Source organism: Dreissena polymorpha, chromosome 6 (assembly GCF_020536995.1).
Source record: "Dreissena polymorpha isolate Duluth1 chromosome 6, UMN_Dpol_1.0, whole genome shotgun sequence".
NCBI lineage: Eukaryota > Metazoa > Mollusca > Bivalvia > Myida > Dreissenidae > Dreissena > Dreissena polymorpha.
The window spans coordinates 103801127-103822391 of NC_068360.1; the positions used below are offsets into that span (position 1 = coordinate 103801127).

Genomic DNA, 21265 nt, shown 5'->3' on the forward strand with positions numbered 1-21265 from the left:
AACACTTTTGGAAAATATTCAAATCATAGGGAAAAACAAAGCCGACATAGCGTTTGTACCTATTGTGATTTTATTCCAATAATTAAAATTGCTATCGTATGTCATTGTGAAAGGATTTGTAATGGGTCACCTTTTGTTTGCCCTCAGATGAGGGGTATTTTCCAAACCTTAGGCAATGCCAGAGTTAGTCTATAAGTATTCTTTGTCTAAATGTTATATGCGTTTCCCCTGTTCAATTGAAGGGCAAGTCTGAGACATAACTTGCGTCCTAGTAAATCAAAGATCTAACGACAAATTAAATTATCCACATAAATCTCAATGCAAATAATCACGAATATTTTTAAATAAACAATTAAAGACACGTTAACGATTGTTAGAAAAAGAAACGAATTACTAAAATTGACACATAATCGAGGTGGGTAATAATCGAATGCTATTCTTCAAATATTTATTGTCAAGACATACAACAGAATGCGTGTCACATGTGCAGTGACCATACAATGAATTGAACACGCAAACTTTACAATAAGTTGTGTGTAAAATTTAAACATAATAATTTCCTTTAGGCTCATTCAACAATGTTATTTAATACATGAACAAAAGACTACTCTTTATTATCCTTCCCGACTCTACGGATATCAGTATGTGTCTACATGGGCACTTTTGTACATCTGCAAGGTTAAGACAGTCGTTATGTAACAATAATGCATAGCTTCACCTGATCTGTATGCATAAATTATTCGCTTGAATAGTATTCTATATTCGTACTCGATTAAGTCGTAACACGTGTTTAAAAGAATGAGAAAAATGACAGCATACCATTAATTAAGTAATTGGGTATTATTTTATCTATTTTTATTTATGCAAATGAGGGCTCTTATATTTCCATCCATGCTCCTTAATCGACCAAACAAATGCGGGAATTATTATCAATGATGTTAAATTAAAACAGTACCTGTCCGCATTCGACGATACCTTTTTTAATAAAGTTCTAAATAGTCTTTTCATAGAGACAATGACGCAATTCAGCCATATGCCTTAACATTTTAAAAGAAACGGTATTGAGAACATGTCACTTAATGATTACAACCATCGAGTGTTTCGACAATCATACGTTTATTTTGACATCAGAGACGCTTACATTACTAATGTATAATTGTCCAGTAAAATATATGTCTCTAAACCTAGAACCTAAATGTTAGACATTTCTATTAACGATGGCAATATATAAAACTTGCTCTTTTCATTAATATAAGTGAATACAATATGTGCCTTACCAACACTAGTGAAACAGTTTACAGTACTATCGAACCATTCTTTACAAACTATGCAAATCAGAAATACTGAGATGTTGCCGTTGTGATGAGATTGGAAACAGAAAAAACTTAACGTAACATATAAATTATGAATGATAACAACTGAACGTAAAAGCTGTCCGATTTAGACATGTTTCGACATTCTGCAAATAGGTTGCTTTGTAATTCAATAGCTCATAACAATTATTGTATATTGATGTGCGTTTGCAATACCGTATTACGAAGATTAGGCGATGGTTTGATGAAAGTCAAATTTCAGTTGAACGATGATAAAATAATATGATTGTTAATGTACACCGAGGATGGAATGCAATGAACCATTTTTAAATAATGCTTTTTGCAAACATATTAATGGAACTATAAGAGGAGACAGAAGCAACTAAAACTATAAATTTTAACGATTGGTCTGATTAAGGTATATAATTTATCCATCAGTTATTAGATGTTTACATGAAATTAGTTTACGTCTTCGTTAACTCTTAATACATATATAATGCACTTGACACTTATTGATTATGAAATGTCATTTTATCTTATATGTTCTCAGAAAGGACTATTAATTTTGCATTCCTATAATACGTGTTGTGTTGACATGCGTTAATGTTCTTATATGTAAAGTTAAGCATTATCAAAAGCACGGGAAGAAAAGTCATAGAGGACAAGAAAAGTCATAGAGAAACAATGCAAATGCACAGTGTGAGGCACAGAAGAATAGCAGGGAAAAAAGAAATCATAGAATGAGTAGTTATAAGATGTAAAATCCGGTAGTAAATAGAAACAATACTGAACGATGGTCATAAAGAAATTAGAGAAGCATACGCGAAATAATAAAGCTACGTTCATATTGGTCCATAGAAACTATTAAATTGACTGTGATATGTCAAGCAATAAAGAGAAAACAATATAAAGGATTCTAAAAAATCAAACGTTCATTAATTATGCTCTTGTGCCATTTGGGATGATTTGGAAGACACGTTCGTGCGAGCAAACGGAGCTGTTTGTATAATCTGGTGAGGTTATTAATTATGTCATTTATTAGGTCAATACATTCAAACATGCATCAGCTAAGCCAGACGTATGAGATTTAGGCCGAATACAACTTATATCAAGAGCATATATGTATTGTTTCATGTTCTAGTTTAAACATTTCAATGATAAATGTTCATTGTAATCTCTAAGTTCCCACGTTTGTTGCTACCACGGTAAACAATGTTCCGCAATAAAAGACCATTGCTGATGTGTCTGCAGTCAATTTTGCGTGCAATATTATCATTAGCGTCGCCCTGGAGGGCGGCAACTAGTATGTAATGCATTTTTTTTCGCTTATGGGAGGAGAAGTTTTTTACGGATCCATGTATATATTTTTGTTTTAAGAATATCTTGGATAGTGGTGATTTTTATGTAAATTAGTGTAAATAAGTACTGCATTTGTGCCTATTACATTTATTAAAACATTTATTGCCAATAATACAAAGCTAATTGTTTTAATTAATAACTGATCCACAACTGATCACAGGGGAAAGATCACAGGGACTGGGCAAATACGCGAAACTTTCTGGTTTTGTATAAAAACAAATGATGTTTTGTATAAAAACAAAACATAATCAAAATATATTTATTTTGTGTTTTTTCTAATTTGCTTATTTAGTCGAGAATCAATGTAGTACGACATTTGACGACCTGTCGCGCAAGCAAGTTTATTGGAAGGCGTAGTGGTACGAAAACGTACAATGTATTAGTTTATTAATAGACATATAATAACGATCGCTATACACAACTTCACCAAATAGCAGTACATAAGTGAATGTCAGCCGGAATAGCTCTGCTGGGAGATTGAAGTTGTTTACGCAACAGTCGTCTAAAGGCCCCCGGTTCAATCCCGGGTTCCGGCACGAACGGAACAGTTCGGCGGCTGACAATTTTTCAGGGCGACGCCAATAAAGATCGCTATACACAACTTCACCAAATAGCAGTACATAAGTGAATGTCAGCCGGAATAGCTCAGTTGGGAGAGCGTTAGACTGAAGTTGTTTACGCAACAGTCATCTAAAGGCCCCCGCTTCAATCCCGGGTTCCGGCACGAACGGAACAGTTTGGCGGCTGACATTTTTTTCAGTCAGGTTAATTAATATAATAAAGCTTTATTTTATGTAGACATTTTGAAATCCATTTTACTACAATTGGAGGTTTTTATTAAAATTAATGGATGCAACGTGGTGACAATGTTAATGAAAATTTCTTACATCACTTAAATATCTTATAAAAATACACGTGATTTTATATTACCAAATAAATGCAAACAACACATCTATTATCCATGTATTTTTGTGGTTGTCTATCATAGACCTATCTCTACCACATATAGAGCGCGAAGCGCAACACGTATTACTGATTGTAACAATGAGTTGCGATAAAGGAAGCAGCCGCTTATCAAGGAGGAGCTGTGTCCCAGCAACCCGTTTCCCTAGAGTCAAGCACTCCTCGGAGTTGTTTTTAAAAACCACATATAGAGCGGGAAGCGCGACACGTATTACTATCCAGGTGGTATGGGCCTTTAGCACTATCCGACCATTACGTTTATAGTTATCTTCCTGAGAAATTGAGAAATTTTGAAATCCTTTTTTGAAGTCCAAAATTTTCATCCGATTGTTCCCAAACTTTCACATGTTTTGTTTTTATCAATGAGGACCCAACCCAAATTCTATATGAGCAATATCGGACCATTAGTCCAGAATTATGTGTCTTTGAATTTTTAAATAAAATAAACTGCTTGGTTAGGTGATTATGTCAACATTTTTCATCAGATTCTTTCCAAACTTACAGTGTCTTCATATCAATGAGCATTTTTACATCAATCAAAATGAGAAACATCGGGACAATAAGTCCAGATTTTTTTCTATTAAATTTGACTAAATAAACAATTTCCACTTCTTTAAAAGATTTCACAACTTACGTCTGATTCTTTCCAAACTTGTTAAGTGTTTTTATATCAGTATTTCTCGAACCCTATTGAAAATGACGAATATCGGAGCAATAAATCTATTATGATCTTTCACTGAATTTCAAAGTATTGTGAAATGCAGCTTCTTTATACATTTTACAGTTTTCATTCAATTTTTTTCAAACCTTTACAGTGTTTTTATATCAATGAGTACTCAACTCCCATCGTAAATGAGCAACGTAAGAATATGTTCAGAATTATCTCCTCTTGAAGTTGAGAAAAATATGAAATTACGCTTACAAGATGAAGCAGATTTTTTAAAACCTACACAGTTCTGTTCCATTAATGAAAACTGCACACGGATACCAGTAAAAAAAGGAAACCAATGTAAATAAAATGAACTATGAAATATTTAGGGGTTACAACACAAAATTATAGATAATGGTTATTTGGGAGTTATAACACAACATCATAAACAATGGTTGTTTGTGGGTTACAACACAAAATCATAGATAATGGTTATACCAGTATCTTTTTCTATTTTGTTTAAAATAATCGGTCAATATATTAATATTTACAGTAGAAAAAACATCGTTCCATGTAACTTCAATGAGTGCCTTTTACACTGAAATTCCCGACGCCCTTTGATGCTTTGCATATATATTATTAATATATTATTAACACATTAATATTTACAGTAGAAAAAAACATCGTTCCATGTAACTTCAATGAGTGCCTTTTACACTGAAATTTACCCGACGACCTTTGATGCTTTGCATCAATACTTATCTTGTAATGCTGATGAAATTAATTGTTCTCAGTTTTCATATATGTGCATCGACATTTAAAGTGTTTATGAATCACTAGTGCCGCCGTGAGCCAAACTAAAATTTCGACTTGAATATGTGTTAATTGTTGTAAATGATTTTTTAAATGATACATTTATATAAGCGTATCAGATATAAACCAGCAGGGTTTTCATTAGGATTCGTTGTAGCAGGCTTTTGAGTTATTTGAGGAGGCCAACCTGCTCGGGGGTCCGGGGGCATGCCCCCCCCCCCCCCGGAAATTTTTTGAAATAAAGGTGCCAAATCGTGGCTTCTGAGCAATTTTGGGCACGTATTTTACATGATTTTCCTCAGTTAAAATAGAGGATATTAATGTGAATTGTTAAGTCCTCAGGTTACATCAACTCACAGGGGTGTCAATTGTCCCAAATTTGAAATCCTTAAAATTAAATTCTGGGTGCCGATAAGGCAAACGGTGGGTTCAGGGCACACCCTGGACAGGGGTCCAGGGGGCCAGAGGCCCCTGGAAGCACCTGCAATTTAGCTTATTTGAAACAAAGAAATCGCTTCTCCTGAGATTTAAGACACCTGTATTTTTAAGAGATTCAAAACAGAAAAAAGGGAAGGGGGAATGGCCCGGGCCCTAGCTTAATGTATAATTTCTGTGCAGTACATAACATGTATTCTTTACAGTATTAATGAAAATCTGAATGAAACAAACAATGGAAATTTTAACATTTTAATAAGTTGTAATTTCCAATAATGACAATGACATTTCAAAATATATAACTAAACAAATTATTGGTTTAGTTATATATTTTGAAATGTTATTGTCATTATTGGAAGTTAAATGACTAGTCTACAAGTAGTTATTGCCAATAAGGAGAAACAGTGCAAACTGTAAACATCTTTATCACCTGTCAAACAATAACATTCAATATAATTAACCTCTACTTAACACGATCCCATTTTACCAAGAGTATGTGACTAGCAATTCAAATAATATTACCAAAGGAGTAAGTAACCTTAAGAAAGATAAAGTCTGATAAACATCACAATAATTAAAACAATAATACTGAAGCATTTTATGAGCAAATATCTGAACATTTATAAGTAATACTGTGCTAAGAGTACACAATAAAACAGTACAATTACAGTGTTAACTCTTAGCACATGAGATCATTAAAACAGTTTCAAAAATTGACCTGTCAGACTGACAAAGAACAATCTCAATGTCAATAACATTTTAACAAGAGTTTATCATTACTCGTTTAGTAATTTCATTTGAAGTGCTAGTCATAATTTAAAATGAAATTACCAAACGAGTATATTACTTCATAAATTACAGTCTGATATAAGATTAGTATATGTCTGGCACTTTAACTGACATTAACAAATGAGTACATGAACATGACTTAATTAATAATAATCTGATAAAAAGAAGTGTACATGCTAAGCACTAGCACAAATTAAAATACCAAATGAGAATATTGAGAGATAATGAAAGTCTCTGCAATTATCAAGATTTTGATAATAACAGATATACATGTATAAAAAAAAACATTAAAACACGTTACACCAATTTGACTTTTAATAGTAAATTTTCCAGAATAAAAAAAGGTTTCAGATGATTCTAATCTAGACTTGACAGGGGTGGCGAAAACTATACTTGTCCACGGACAACAATTTAGGAAATTTAACTTGTCCGTTGCTGAACTACACTTGTCCGTTAAACTTAATGTTTATATAAATTATTAACGCATTTATTGTTATACCTACACATGTACCATTCTAATCAGATAAAATAGAAAACTGATGATGGCAACGGTGTTATCCTCGTGGAAATTGTGCATTTCATGCGTAATATTGTCAAAACATTTTTCCATCACGTTAAGCGTTTTAACAAAGACTCGTTAGATTAATTACACACAACTGTAAACGTTTTGTTTTATTCTCAAATGAGCATAAGTAAATGTGTAATCCGACAAACACTTCTGAATTTTAATGACAGCCATTTCCATATGCAACGTAACCATCCGGCAATGCTCGAATTTGTATGGATAACATGAGAAAAAAATGATGCTAGAATTTAGCCAACATTTGGTATGGGAAGGTATAAAACCCGGAAATCTTTTAGGTAAAACCCGGAAAAGGTAAAAATGATTATAAATGCTTTATTATTCGTCCGATATGAATTATAATGGTACCGTTGGAAAAAGGAGCCTCCAAAGCTTCTAACGATGTAATCATATTGTATGGCAGGGTCGGGATCGGTCTGTAAATCGCGATTAAAGTCGGTCTACTTTTAGTTTTTTTTCGCACACAAAAAATGCCTAATGGAAAACCCGGAAAAGGTAAAAGTGGTTTAGAGGAAACAGTTTTATTAATTCGATATTAATTATAATGGTACGTGCAAAGAGAATCCTGATAAGTGCCTACGAATGATTTTGATTTATATATTATATTGAGGGTGAATAGTATATATGGTGGCTTTTGTTGTCGTGAGAGCAATAAGGAAAAGACAGCGGGTGGTTTGACCATTTTCCCTCATGATCTTATTTCTGGAGTTAACTTATTATTTTATTAAAAACATGCGACGTTGTTTTTGTTTCATTTCATTGTGCCTTAGAAAGTTACAGTTATGTTGCTCTGGTGAACATACAACCATTGAGTAGTTGAATAGTTTAATCAAATTAAGCGTATTCTCTTTTATTGTAGTTTGATTGAAATTGTCATGCAATTAGGTTAATTAGTGTTTAGCTTTTGAAGGTTTTTTTTTTCTTTTGGCAAAGTGTAATATTTCGCCGCCCTTAAACCGGCTCTTAACCTCAGGCTATGCGTTGCTTTGCATTGGCCATGTTTATGCGGTTACCCCAGTGTGTGTCGTGTTTTTGTCTTGTGTCTAATAAAATTGCAATTGGCCACATGCCTAAAATGACCGGCCTTGTTTTGACGATACAATAACTTCCTGCAGATGCAACTTGATATTAACGTTATTTATAATTGATATTTGACTCGAATCTGTTAGTTCATCCATAATGCACAATTTTTAAACAGCGTACATTCATCAGCATAATTCGCTAAACGTAATATGAAGCGGTGTATCTTATTAGAATTTTCAAAACCCTATTGTGTGTGTTTCCAAAATAATCGTACATTATGATAGTATGACGATATTTTGTACAATCCTGACAGACGCGTTAACTAATTATATTTGCGTAAATTACTTGTATTGCCCTCTTTTCGTTATTATTGATGAAAACACGGAGCTTCATATCACGTTCGGTTATCTCTAGCGCCACCTCTGTTTGGAGTTGTATTATTTATTGAGTCAACTATACTTCCAAGATGGTAACCGAAAGTAAAAATGAAGATAAGTAAGTTTATATGTCTTCGACGATATCACAAGTCCCTTAAATGTAACATGTGGAAAACAGCAAATAAGATTAAAGAAACCTCAGCTAATGTAATTTACGTCATGCACAACACGTGTAAAACATTGCCCAATTACCGGGGTCTTTGTGCCGATGTCGTTTGAACCGATAACGAACACAACAACCTGTAATGCTGGTTTAATGTACAATGAACAGGATTTGATGTAAATAAAAGATACTATATCCCTTTTCCGTATATACAAGAGAAATTGAGAAAAATAAGTTTCAATCTCGTGAAAATGTGACATTTTATGTCGTGGGGACAAAGCAGGATGAAGATCCTTATCGCGCATGCATACCACCGCTTTAGTTTTACATAAAATTGGTGGGGTATATCACCAGTCGATGGTATATCATTAATACATAATTGTTTCAGCTTATATTCAACGCACAGGTCTTCCGAAGATTGCATTTCGATTTACATAAATATTAATTGATACCATGGGTATAAGTATGGCCTTATCTTAATGGCATCAGCCTCTACTCAATAACGATTACTTATTTAGGCTTTCAATTAATAGCTATTGTTTCAATATTGATTTAACTTGGCGGAATGGGTTTATGGAAGTATGACGTGATGTCTGACCCGGTTCACGACTTTGGCAAACAAAAGAGTAGAGTTTATTATTAATTGTATACTTTTCGATTACAATCCGATTGCTTTCCATTTAAAGTTATATCCGGAAAATGTTAAAGTAACACAAACATACTAATAATTACTTTGTTCAATGTGTATTAATATAAGCATCAACGTAAAACGTTATTTAAAAAAAACGCAAAACGTTCACGCCATTATGTTTTGGTTTCAAATAATTACTTCGGTTTAGTGATATTGCTTGCCGATGTTATATTTCTCAGAACACAATTCATGATTATTACGTTTACTATTAATGTACGCAATTCATTGATATACATATTATATTTGCACAAACATAAAATTTGAACCTATCGCAAAATAATACGACACACAGCCACCTAATGTTAAGGCTTAGTAACAACATAGGGGTCATTATAATGGGTCATTGAATGTTGCTGCATTAATATATCACACAGTTTAATTAAGAACAATACATGTTTTAGCCATATGGGTGTAGAGATTAATTATAAATTTAAGTGTGCATCAAACGAAATACAAACACTATACTTTAATGAAAGATATAGTTAGCAAACAAAATTGCAACAATACAGATAGAATGCGCTTATTTTTGAAGGGCATGTATTAACACGTATTGTTAATGTTTGAAAGTGAAATTTCATCCTCTCTTCCGATAATCGACTTGTAAAAATCTAAATGTAACAATGTCGTACTAAGGCCAACAAGTGATTGAAGTCATTTTACATTTAATATTGTTTAAACTTATTTAATAACAACTAGTCTTATGCGTTGGCATTTGAAATTGCGAATGCGGAAAATGGTATGTAATTATGCTGAAATAAACAAGCATGTACATACTAATTTCAGTTCTTGTTCCGTGACCAATTGTTAGTAAATATGAGCTGCTTACTTTATTTACAAGTGTTTACCTTCAAGTTTCGTTTAATGATTGCACAATAACTTTTACAAGGGCATGTAAGAAGCATTAACTACCATAAACCATACTTGTGATCATTAAGGTTTGGCACAGGTCGTTAGTTACAATATTTAATATGTTAACTTAAACAAGCTGTTATATTTGCGCAGCAGGAACTTTCCGGGGCAGTTTTTAAAGCTTCAACTTATTTTCCGTCCGTGCGTCTGTCTTTATAGCAGGGTTTGGAGGTTCGCCGATAAAACTGCGCTTTTAATTAAGAGATTATTCGATCTCACCAGATAGGTTGAATAATAAGTCAATCATTTAAGGTTATTCCCGCTGTGAGGTGCCCTTACTTATGAATTCAACTACCGGTACATCATTTTTCGGTGTTATTCTCCGATTTACATTTTCCTTAGCCAACCATTTCTTAAACTAAAAATACAAAAAGAATGACGTCGAACATTAAATGTAGATATACGTTTTTTGTAGATATATTGCATTATAATTCCATTGTCAACTTCGGTTTTTTTTAACCTCCATACTCTTTCACTATGATCAGTATCTGGCTTTATTAATATTACCATAGCTGCATGCGTTGGTATTTGACACATGACCGTGGCATATGTAGAAACAAAGCAGCATAAACATATCTGAATAACACCTACTCTATTATCTATGATCTATAATGTCTTCATTAATGTATGGAGCATGTTAAAGCTATCCAAATTGATAACGAGAGTCATTAGATCCATGATACAGCTAAGTACAATGTTTCTAAAAATATTTATTGAAAACGCACTGATTTTTTCTTTCACTGGACAATTGACGTCATTATTAAATTATCATAGCCTTGTAACACGTATATTATTTCGCCAGTTGATTGTTAACGCGGGAACTCAAAGACAGATACATATTAAACGACCAAATATTTAATATTTAATCCTTTCGAAGCCCATATATGCCGTGTTGCGATAGAAGTACAGAGCAACACTTTGAAGTTGTTTTTAGAAGTTGGATCTTATAACTTAGAAAAACAATGTTCTGTAATGGCATTATAGTGTGCAAGAAAAACAAGCATATGTATGTATGATGAACTTCTTAATTTTATGATAATACTTTTCACACAGGCTTGTGAAATGTAATCAGACATACATGTATACAACGTTGCAATGAATATGATTACAATATATATTTATTGCCCGATTTAGAACTTCAACAAAAAGTATCTGTATGCAAATGGACACTCTACAACTTGTGTGATTTGTTCTACGATTGAATAAACATTGAACACTTCTTTTTAATAGATTATCAATGAAACGTGTTAAATAACGGAATGGCGTAGTAAATAAATGACGATATGACTAATGCGACAACGCTAGATTATAGAACTTATCCAACGACACATGTATGTATTGTATCCGGTACGAAAATTACGCGCTGTAACACTATTTTGTTTCCCTCTGAAAGTTTCAAATTGCCCCAACATGGTCAAATGTAACCAAATAAAGTAATATATAGATTGTTACTAAGAAGTAAAATAATAATATTGTAAACTTTCAACTTCAACTGTTTGTGTCTAGTACATAACACAAACAATGTCTACCGTATAACCACTTAATATCAATTAAATGAATATTCATATACATCATTTGTTAAAGTCTTAATGAAGATAATAACACAAATATGATGTATGGCATGCGATTTAACGCTCATTAGACTTTTATGGTGCGAATATATTCGACTTAATCCTTTTTCAGCTCAGCTGAAATAACAAAGGAAACGATAATCCCATAAATTGTCGCCAAGTTATATTGTAAATTTATGTATATTTTATGTTTGAATGGTATTCAATATAAGAACCAAGAGATGTGCTTGTCAGAAACACAATGCCCCCTAATGCGCCGCTTTGAATTTTTGTTTGACCTTTGACCTTGACGGATGACCTTGACCTTTTACGTCTAAAAATGTGCAGGTCAAAATCAATATATCCCCGATCTTTCGATCCGGGGGCATACAAACTTATTTTACTTACTTCATGGTTTCTTTTACATGCACTAAATGTCATAACATCGTATTTATTCGAAGGAATAAACTTTATTGTTTTGAATTTTTGGAATACGTTTTGTATTAACATGTACTAATGTGCCAGTATAATGCAAAGTATTATCAAATGTAACCGGAAGAAAACGCATAAACGAATCGTGATTATAAACACTGTGAGGTACAGACGAATAGCCGGAGAAACAAGAAGCGGAGAATAAGTTATGAGACGTAAAATCTTGTAGTAAATAGACAGAACACTGAAAGTGGGTTGCAAATAATTTAGTCGTGTTCTGAGAAAACTGGGCATAATGCATGTGCGTAAAGTGTCGTCCCAGATTTACCTGTGCAGTCCACATAGGCTAATCAGGGACGACACTTTCCACGTTTATGACATGTTTCGTTTAAATGAAGTCTTTTCTTAGCAAATATCCAGTTAAGGCGGAAAGTGTCGTACCTGATTAGCCTTTGCGAACTGCACTGGCTAATATGGCACGAAACTTTAAGCACATGCATTTAGCCCTGTTTTCTCAGAACACGACACAATTGATTTAAACAGGTGCAAACTAATGAATATACGTTCATAGTCGTGCATAGAAACTATGAAATTGACTTTCCTATGTCATGCCTTCACGAGATAACAATGTGGAGGATTCTGAAAGGTTCAAACATGCATTAATTGTTTCCGTTAGTGGCAATTTGCATAATATGTAAGATACTTTGTTGCCAGCAAACAGAGCTGTTTGCATATTCTGTTCAGGTAATTAGTCGTGTATTTTATTAGGCCCATCGACTGGCGCATGAAATAAGTACGCCCAACGTACCGCCTTGTAAAATGAATTTCAAGAGCTTTTCTGTATTTATTTTTTGCACAAGTTTTAACAGTTAAATGTGTTAGGCTATTTAAAACCTCTTATTACTCATTTATGTTGCCACAACGGTTATCTCACACTTTTTTACAAGACTTGGAAAAGTTCAAGTATGTTACGGATCCGCAGACAAATTGCTCATTTGTGTAGAGTCAATTTTTAATTGCAATGTTTTCTCTAGATGAAGTAGTTTAAAGTATATGTACCCAGTTTTAAACAGATTATATATGTCCATATATGTGGATTGTTAAAACATTTTCAGGGGTATGGTAATCGCAAGTGGCGGCATGAGCCAATCATTAATCGTGAGGTGACTACAGGTTATTCGTTGTTAATACTTACTCCAATAATACATTTATATTGAATTATCAAGTGGAAACAAGACGGAGGCACACACTTATTTAAAAATTGTTTCAACTTTTGATCAACGCGCCGGTCTTAAGGATATTGACTATCGATTTACATAAATATTAACCTTTGCATGCTGGGAAATTTGTCGTCTGCAAAAATGTCGTCTGCTGAATTTCTAAAATAAGCATTTTCTTTGATTTTTTTTTCAAAGAATACTATCGGAATTGCAAACAGTTTGGATCCTGATGAGACGCCACGTTGTGTGGCGTCTCATCTGGATCCAAACTGTTTGCAAAGGCCTTCAAAATTCGGTTCCAGCACTGGAAGAGTTAATAGAACAAGCATTTAAATTAAAGGACCATACTCAATATCACCAATGGGTAATAGTATTGGCTTATCTTTATGGCATCATAAGCCTATACCCAAAAGAGACTAGTTATTTAGGTTTAAATAAATAAGACTCTAGATTTAGCAATTAGCGCTAGTTGAATTTAACTCTGGGAAAGCTAAATGACAGATAAGTGATTTCTGACTCAATTAACAATTTTGACAAACAAATGAGTGGAGCTTTTTATTCAGTGTTTAGTTTGAAATAACAATCGCATTTTCACTTATATATCCGGATAATGTTTAGATAACAAGCACATATTAGTACATAACAATGCTCCTGATTGAGTGATAAAATATGAAAGGTTTCTAAGTTTTGAGATAAGAAAAAAATTAACTGATATTTGAAATTGCTTTATTTTATCATGCAATGGTGAATATTAAACTATTGCATATTTCAATTCCAATACATTAAAACACTACCGTTTCCCCTATTTTCGTATTTTAAAGGCTATGCGTGGGTTTTAGTTTAATTTTAAATAGTAAAAATGCTATATCTCCATTTAATGTTTATAGAGTGTTATTATTCTTTTGTATTAACGAATTGCATTATTTCCATTAACTTATCACTTTAACGATATCCTACAAGGCCAACAAGTATTGAACAAGTCCAAGAACTATTCCCATGTATTTGGAATTCGAACTCATTAATGTTAGTTAAACTAGTAGCTGATATCGCGTCCTTGTATTCACATTCATCGATAAAATGCATACAAAGACATAATTATATTTTCTATCGTGAAGACCTTCATTTTTGTATGTAGAAGCTATGTATTCGTATGGCATTGATTAAATGTCGACACAAAATAAATAAATAAATATACCTTTAATCCTTTAATTATACAATTGAATGATAATGATTATGATTCTTCTTTTTCTTCTTCTTCTTCCTATTCTTCTTCTTCTTCTTCCTATTCTTCTTTTTTTTCTTCTTCTTCTTCTTCTTCTTATTTTTTATTTTTTATTTTTATTTTATTTATTATTATTATTTTGATTATTATTATTATTGTTAGTTTTAGTATTAGTATTATAAGTGTTATTAGTATTAGTGTTAGTATCATAAGTATTATTAGTATTATTATTTTTATAAGTCATAGTTGTGAATCCAATTTTACCTTATTACGCAAGTCAAATCTGTATGTGAATAAGACATTTAATGTTAATATGTTTATATTGTAGTCCGCTGTAGAGAATTATATATGAAAGATCTGTCGACCGTGAACTCTTAGACTGCACGTGGCTTTTAATTGTGAATAAGACGAGTGCTAATTTAATCATCTACAGTTTTACAATTTATCTGAAATATTTCCGATAATCAATGTCAACTACGGGGATATTCGACCTAGATCAGTACAAAGGGGACACACCATTTTTTTTTGTAATGCTACACTGCTGAATTAAACAAAGGTCAAGCGATTCCGTTTATAAACGGCAGAACTAAAATGAAACAGTTTACTTATTGGTGAAACTACAAAAGTCAAAGGTGTCAGTAAATGTCATTTAATACATTCACGTTTATAGAATTAAATTATATATAAAGATATTCTTAAGACATGTATATATATATATATATATGTATACATGTATATATAAATGCACATTTTAATACTATATAAAATAAATTGCGAAAAATGGCGTGAATTTATGCTGAAATTGATACAAAAATAAACTTTCTTATTTTACTTACAGTTTCGTGACCAACTTTAAGTAATTTTGAGCTTCTTCCTTTATTAAAGTATGTTTACTTTTAGATTACGTTTCATTATTGCACATTTTATTGTACACGAACATAATTTCTATTATAAACCATATGCTGTGTCATTTAGATTTGGTACAGGAAGTCAGATCCAATATTTGATATATTAACGAACAAACTCCGCGCAACAAGAGCTTGTCGGGGGCAGTATATTAGCTTGTTTGTTCGTCCGTTTGTCTGTTCTAATGTTAATGTTTTTGTTGCTGTTTTTTTTGCCCAATAATTACTACTTTAACTTTTAATATGGAAGATTTAATTATGAATTTAGGTTGCATCCTTGGATATATTATTCCCCGATTTAATTGAAAGATACACAATTCAGACTTGTTTTCATAGATAGTTGGGAGTGTTAGATTGAAGTGTCTGTTCTGATTAATATAGCTGCAGTTATTCCCCGTTGTGAATTTTCCCTGGTCATTTTCTTAATTTACATGACTATTGCGACTTGCGTTGATAATCAATAAGGACTAAAGTAAGAATAACATAACATTATCCGTTTCCTCTTATACTTAAATAAGTTCATATCGTGGAACTGTCAACTAAACACTCACGATAATTGTCTATAACTACAAAGTTGGATATGTTCAAGCTATTGCAAGTGATCATGCTAGTGGGAGTAGTTGGATATGTTCAAGCTATTGCAAGTGATCATGCTAGTGGGAGTTAGTCGATCAATGGTCCAGTTTAGTACAATTTTTTCTATAAATGTTTCTCGTAAAGGCACTAAAATAATCTCTTCGTTTGACAATTGACGTCATTGTTTGAGCGATAAAGCCTTAAAACATTTACGCTATTGCGTCAAACAGTATACACACCGGTACATATAGATAAGAAACACTCACATTATAGGACCAATTATTTAATGCAAAATACGCCTAAATCGTGCGGAAGCCCATATATGTGTTTTGAGTTAGAAGTAGAAAGCAACCGTTCGAACTCAGTTGTTTGATGTACGATTGTATAGCTTAAAAATAAGGTGTGATGTTTATGCAATAAAACGCCATAAATTATGTGACTGATTTGATTTTAGAATAGCTTGTATTGCTAACCAAAATAACTATTTTATATAATGTGAAAGGATAATAACAATAATAATAATAATAATAATAATAAAAGCTTTATTTACAAAAGGTTACACATAAAGACAATGACACATTATACATATTATGCAAATGAATCAATACTTTTTTACAATGTGGCCTTCTTAAACTAACATACACAAATAAGTCTATAAGTAAAAATTTCAAACAATATTTTTTTACTCCCATACATAACACACATAGATAGACACACATGAAATATTATTGATAATAATAATAATAATAATAATAATAATAATAATAATAATAATAATAATAATAATAAAATAATAATAATAATAATAATAATAATAATAATAATAATAATAATAATAATAATAATAATATTATAATAATAATAATAATAATAATAATAATAATAATAATAATAATAATAATAATAATAAAAGCTTTATTTACAGAAGGTTACACATTAAGACAATGACACATTATACATATTATGCAGATGAATCAATACTTTTTTACAATGCGGCCTTCTTAAACTAACATACACAAATAGGTTTTTAACAAGTAAAACATTTAAACAATATTTTCTTACACCAATACACACATTTTGCCTTTTAGACAGACACACATGAAATGTCATTGATTAGAAACAAAAACCCACAACATATGACATATTATTGATTAGAAAATAAATGTGCTTTATATTGCCTTTTAAAAGCAGAGATAGAGCATGCCATTCTTATTCCAATCGGTATACTGTTCCAAATATCCATGCTATGGTATGATAAAGCTCGTTTCTTATAACCTGTATTTGCTAAAATTGGATAAATTATAGAATAAACATTAAATGTCGATGTGTTCTTGAATTATGACCGTGTTAGCCTCACCGTGTTAACCTTTCTATGGCTCGACGGATACAGTCAAGTTCACATATAGAGTAACCTGATATTCTCTATCAATTCTTCAATACACAAAGTATGTTTCATTATACCATAAGGTATGCATGTTTTTACCTTCTTGGCTCATGTTAAAAAGGAGGTATCCCTCACAGAAACATTTCTTTTAACACAATACATTGGTCTTTACCTTTAATACCACACATATTATTGTATTTTAAATTACAAAAAACCTTCATATTATAGCAATTATTTGAGTATTGCTCTGGGGTATATAATCGACCCGTTTTAGTCGATTCTATTTTTTTTTCTTAAATATAAGAGATATATGTATACTGTTTCAGTACATGTTTTTAATTCTCACTCGAATAAAGTTGTGTGTTGAATTACAGAATTACATTTATTATATTTCTATCTAAATTGTAATGAATTAAGTTTTGAGAATAAGTTCTAGCTATAAAGTTATATAACTAAGTTATACAATCCTAAGATTTAAGATCAACTAATAAAGTTCTAAGGTATACGAACGAAGTTTTATTAACTACGTATTAGGTAATGCTTACTAAAATCTTACGTTCGTCTTACTACTGAGGTAACAAAATGTGCTTGTCGATGCGATTAAGAACGGCAGTTTTGATATTGACCGCTAAAGAATGGTTAAAAGGTCAGCATTCACGAGAATCTGATAGTGTTACAGTTATTATATGAATTATATAGAGCCATCACAACACTTCTTAGATAACACATTTAAGAGTAAGTCATAAAAAAGGTCGTCAATCATCTGTAGAATTTCAAGGTAAAAAAATGATTAATTGGCTGTAAAAGACCTTCTATAATCCAAATGTTTCGTTAGAAAACTCGGGTTTTATGATGTAAAAAAATATGTCCACCATATATTTCAGTTACATAAATACAATGAATCAGGTCTCCATCACTTACATCTACATTCTTTTGGACTCAAATAATGTGGGCCCTTTAATATTGAGCTATCATGTCGAGCTCTTTATGGATCAAAACCATTAACAATATATATGTCATTTAATCCACTATTAAACACCTTGTTTATAAAATAGTCCCCACCAGGAATACAACCATACGCGGATTTGCTACCCTCTTTTCATCATCAAAACTGTTCAACCCTGATCCGCTCTCTGAACCTTAATATCCCAATGTGTTTAAGCAAGACTATTGATGAATGTTCAGATCTTCAATGGTGAAGGAATGAGTCTTTTGGCCACAGCCGCAGTCTTTTGATATGACTGAGTAGTTCGTAAAACACTACTCTTGTGGAAATAACGATTTAACTCCTTTGAAAATATGGTGCGTTATATATCATTTAACGTATACTTAGTTTAATCATACGTCATACGTTGTGATTTGCTATTAAACGCATTTTTTTGTTGTTGCTAAATGCCTCAATCTAAATAAACCATAGCGTCCAAAATTATTGTGGTTTGTGCATGGCAAACTATCTTAAAACAAGCCGGGCACCACGCTACATTTCCTGGTATTCCTTGTGCAATTGAAAAGTGTGTTTAAAACATAACAAGTGACTTCGATGGGTTACCTTATTACATATTGTATTGGCTAGTTAATTATGATTGCCTTGAAAATTATGTTGTTTTTTTAATTTAACAGCGGAAACATTATTGTTCTATATATTCAATTCAGTCAAAATAAATCCCTAATAACATTTAGTATTAGTGTCATAATCGCAGTCTGTTTCAAGCAAACATTATTTGTTTACATTACAATTACATTTACCTCCAATTATAAGTGTGTGATGTTAAAAACGATTAAATTCTGTATTAAAGTGAATGTTGTTTTAAAACTATTAACCATTGCATTCATTAAGTGTCTCCCTGATCACAAAACGACTGTTCCCGGGTGGTAACCGGTTCAGTGACTTCATTTATACATTGACTTCTTCATAAATATTGTATTACAAGTTATCTTGATGTGTCCCTTAATGTCGATAATTCAACAACACATTGATTAGTTGTTCGTTTCAATAAGTAGAGCTAGCGAGCGAAATAAATCTGTGTTTGATTCCTATTTTGAAATACTGACGGGCGCGTGGAACGTGAATCATTAGGCGTTAAATAAAAGTTGTTTGTTTCGACAAAACCAACCGACCCTAACTTTTTGTGCAAGCCCTAAGCTCTTGGAATAGCTTACAAAGTTGTGCTATATGTTTCATCATGTTTGTTAAGCTAATTGAAAGTAGTTTCAGATTTGCCATCATTTGTGACGCGTTCTGAAAAAAGGCTTAATGCATGTGCAGTCCGCACAGGCTTATCAGGGACGACACTTTCCGCTTTAATGGTATTTTTAGTTAAAAGGAAGTCTTTTCTACACGAAAATCCAGTTAAGGCGGAAAGTGTCGTCCCTGATTAGCCAGTGCGGACTGCAAAGGATAATTTAGGACACTTTACGCACATGCTTTCAGCCCCGTTTTCTCAGAACGCGACTCTTTTTTTTGCTGCATTAGCTCATATTCGACAAAATAATACAAAATTTACTAGACTTTCTTAAAGGAAGTAAAAAGGGATTTAAAAGATGTCTCCATGTCATTGAATTTTCATATCAAATTGAGAATCGTTAAAACAATTTAATGCCAAAACATGTTAACCCGACCTTTTTGCCATACTTTTCGCGATGTTAGTGGAAACACTTATATACCAATATTACACCAATATTATGAAATATTGCTGCCAACAACATTCAGAACTGAGTATATTGCCAATAAATACAATCAAATGCCATTCCAGTGTTTTAAAATTGAATGTTTCAGTGATTGTTTAAAGCTACACACGTGCTGTGTCAATATGAAGTTTCAACTGTCACTCATGTATCAAAAACGAAGGGCAGAGAATACATGTTTTGACATTTAGCCGATCACCTCAGAAATCATCTTCAGCCTATTTACTTATCTCACAGCAATGTTTAATACTCAATAACATGTTTACTTTGTCGTGTACGTGCGCGTGTTGTTTTTTTGGGAAATAGGATTATGCCTCAACACAATTGCCTATTTTGATACATTGAAACCATTATTATATTTCATTGAAAGCAGCAGTGGCCGATTAAGGAAATATACCTTCAAAATATGTGTTAACAACTGATTATGACAAACTAGAAGAAAAACAACACTGTACTTTAGCTCAACCCTTCCCGACTCTAAAGCAACGTGATAATAGCTATGTGCAAACAGCATAAAACCACGCAACCTGCGAGTAACTCACAGTCCGTTCAGGTTTTATGCTGTCTGATGCTCATAACTACCTTAGGGTTGAAAATGAAGCCTCTACTATACTCTAGTTGGGAAGGTCTTTAAATAAATTTAACTTTGAAACGGACTACTTATGCGTCAAATACGTATCTAAGTGGTAAAGGGATAAGGAACGACCAGGCAGCTTCGTGATGCAGTTGTTATCCATAGTGTAAGATTAACGTCTCTGTCTTTAAACCTTTACAAAAGTAAATAGAAACAGAGCTCTTTGGTGAAAACATCAGGTGCAGGAAAAATAAATAATTAGGGCGCAATCAAACACAAAATAATAATTTCAGTTTACAAGGGTTAGGTGCGGAAAATCCTACACACTTTTTTCCGTTAAAAACTCGCTCCTAGCGTATAGTTACGCTCGAAATTAGCACTTTTATTAACAAAACTAATCATACCCAGATAATAATGTTTTTCGTAAACGGGGGTAAAACGTCAGCAAATCACTATCATGGAATACTTGATTTTATTCGCCTAACGGTGTATATTGAAGATAAAGCTCAATGTGAATGATTGACAGAAGGCGGAGATAGGTATACCATAGAAATACATCCCTTTAACAAACACCTGACATAATTTAAGCAAACAATACCCACTCTAAGATTAAGTGGTAGCCATTCAAGATGAAAATTCCTCTCTCGAAT

At 32.4% G+C, this 21265-nt stretch overlaps 1 long non-coding RNA gene across 1 annotated transcript in view; it reads left to right on the forward strand.

Annotated features, from left to right (window-relative positions):
* Nucleotides 1-21265, forward strand: part of LOC127836362 (uncharacterized) — a 501905-nt gene that overhangs the window by 173756 nt on the left and 306884 nt on the right. The window lies entirely within an intron of this gene.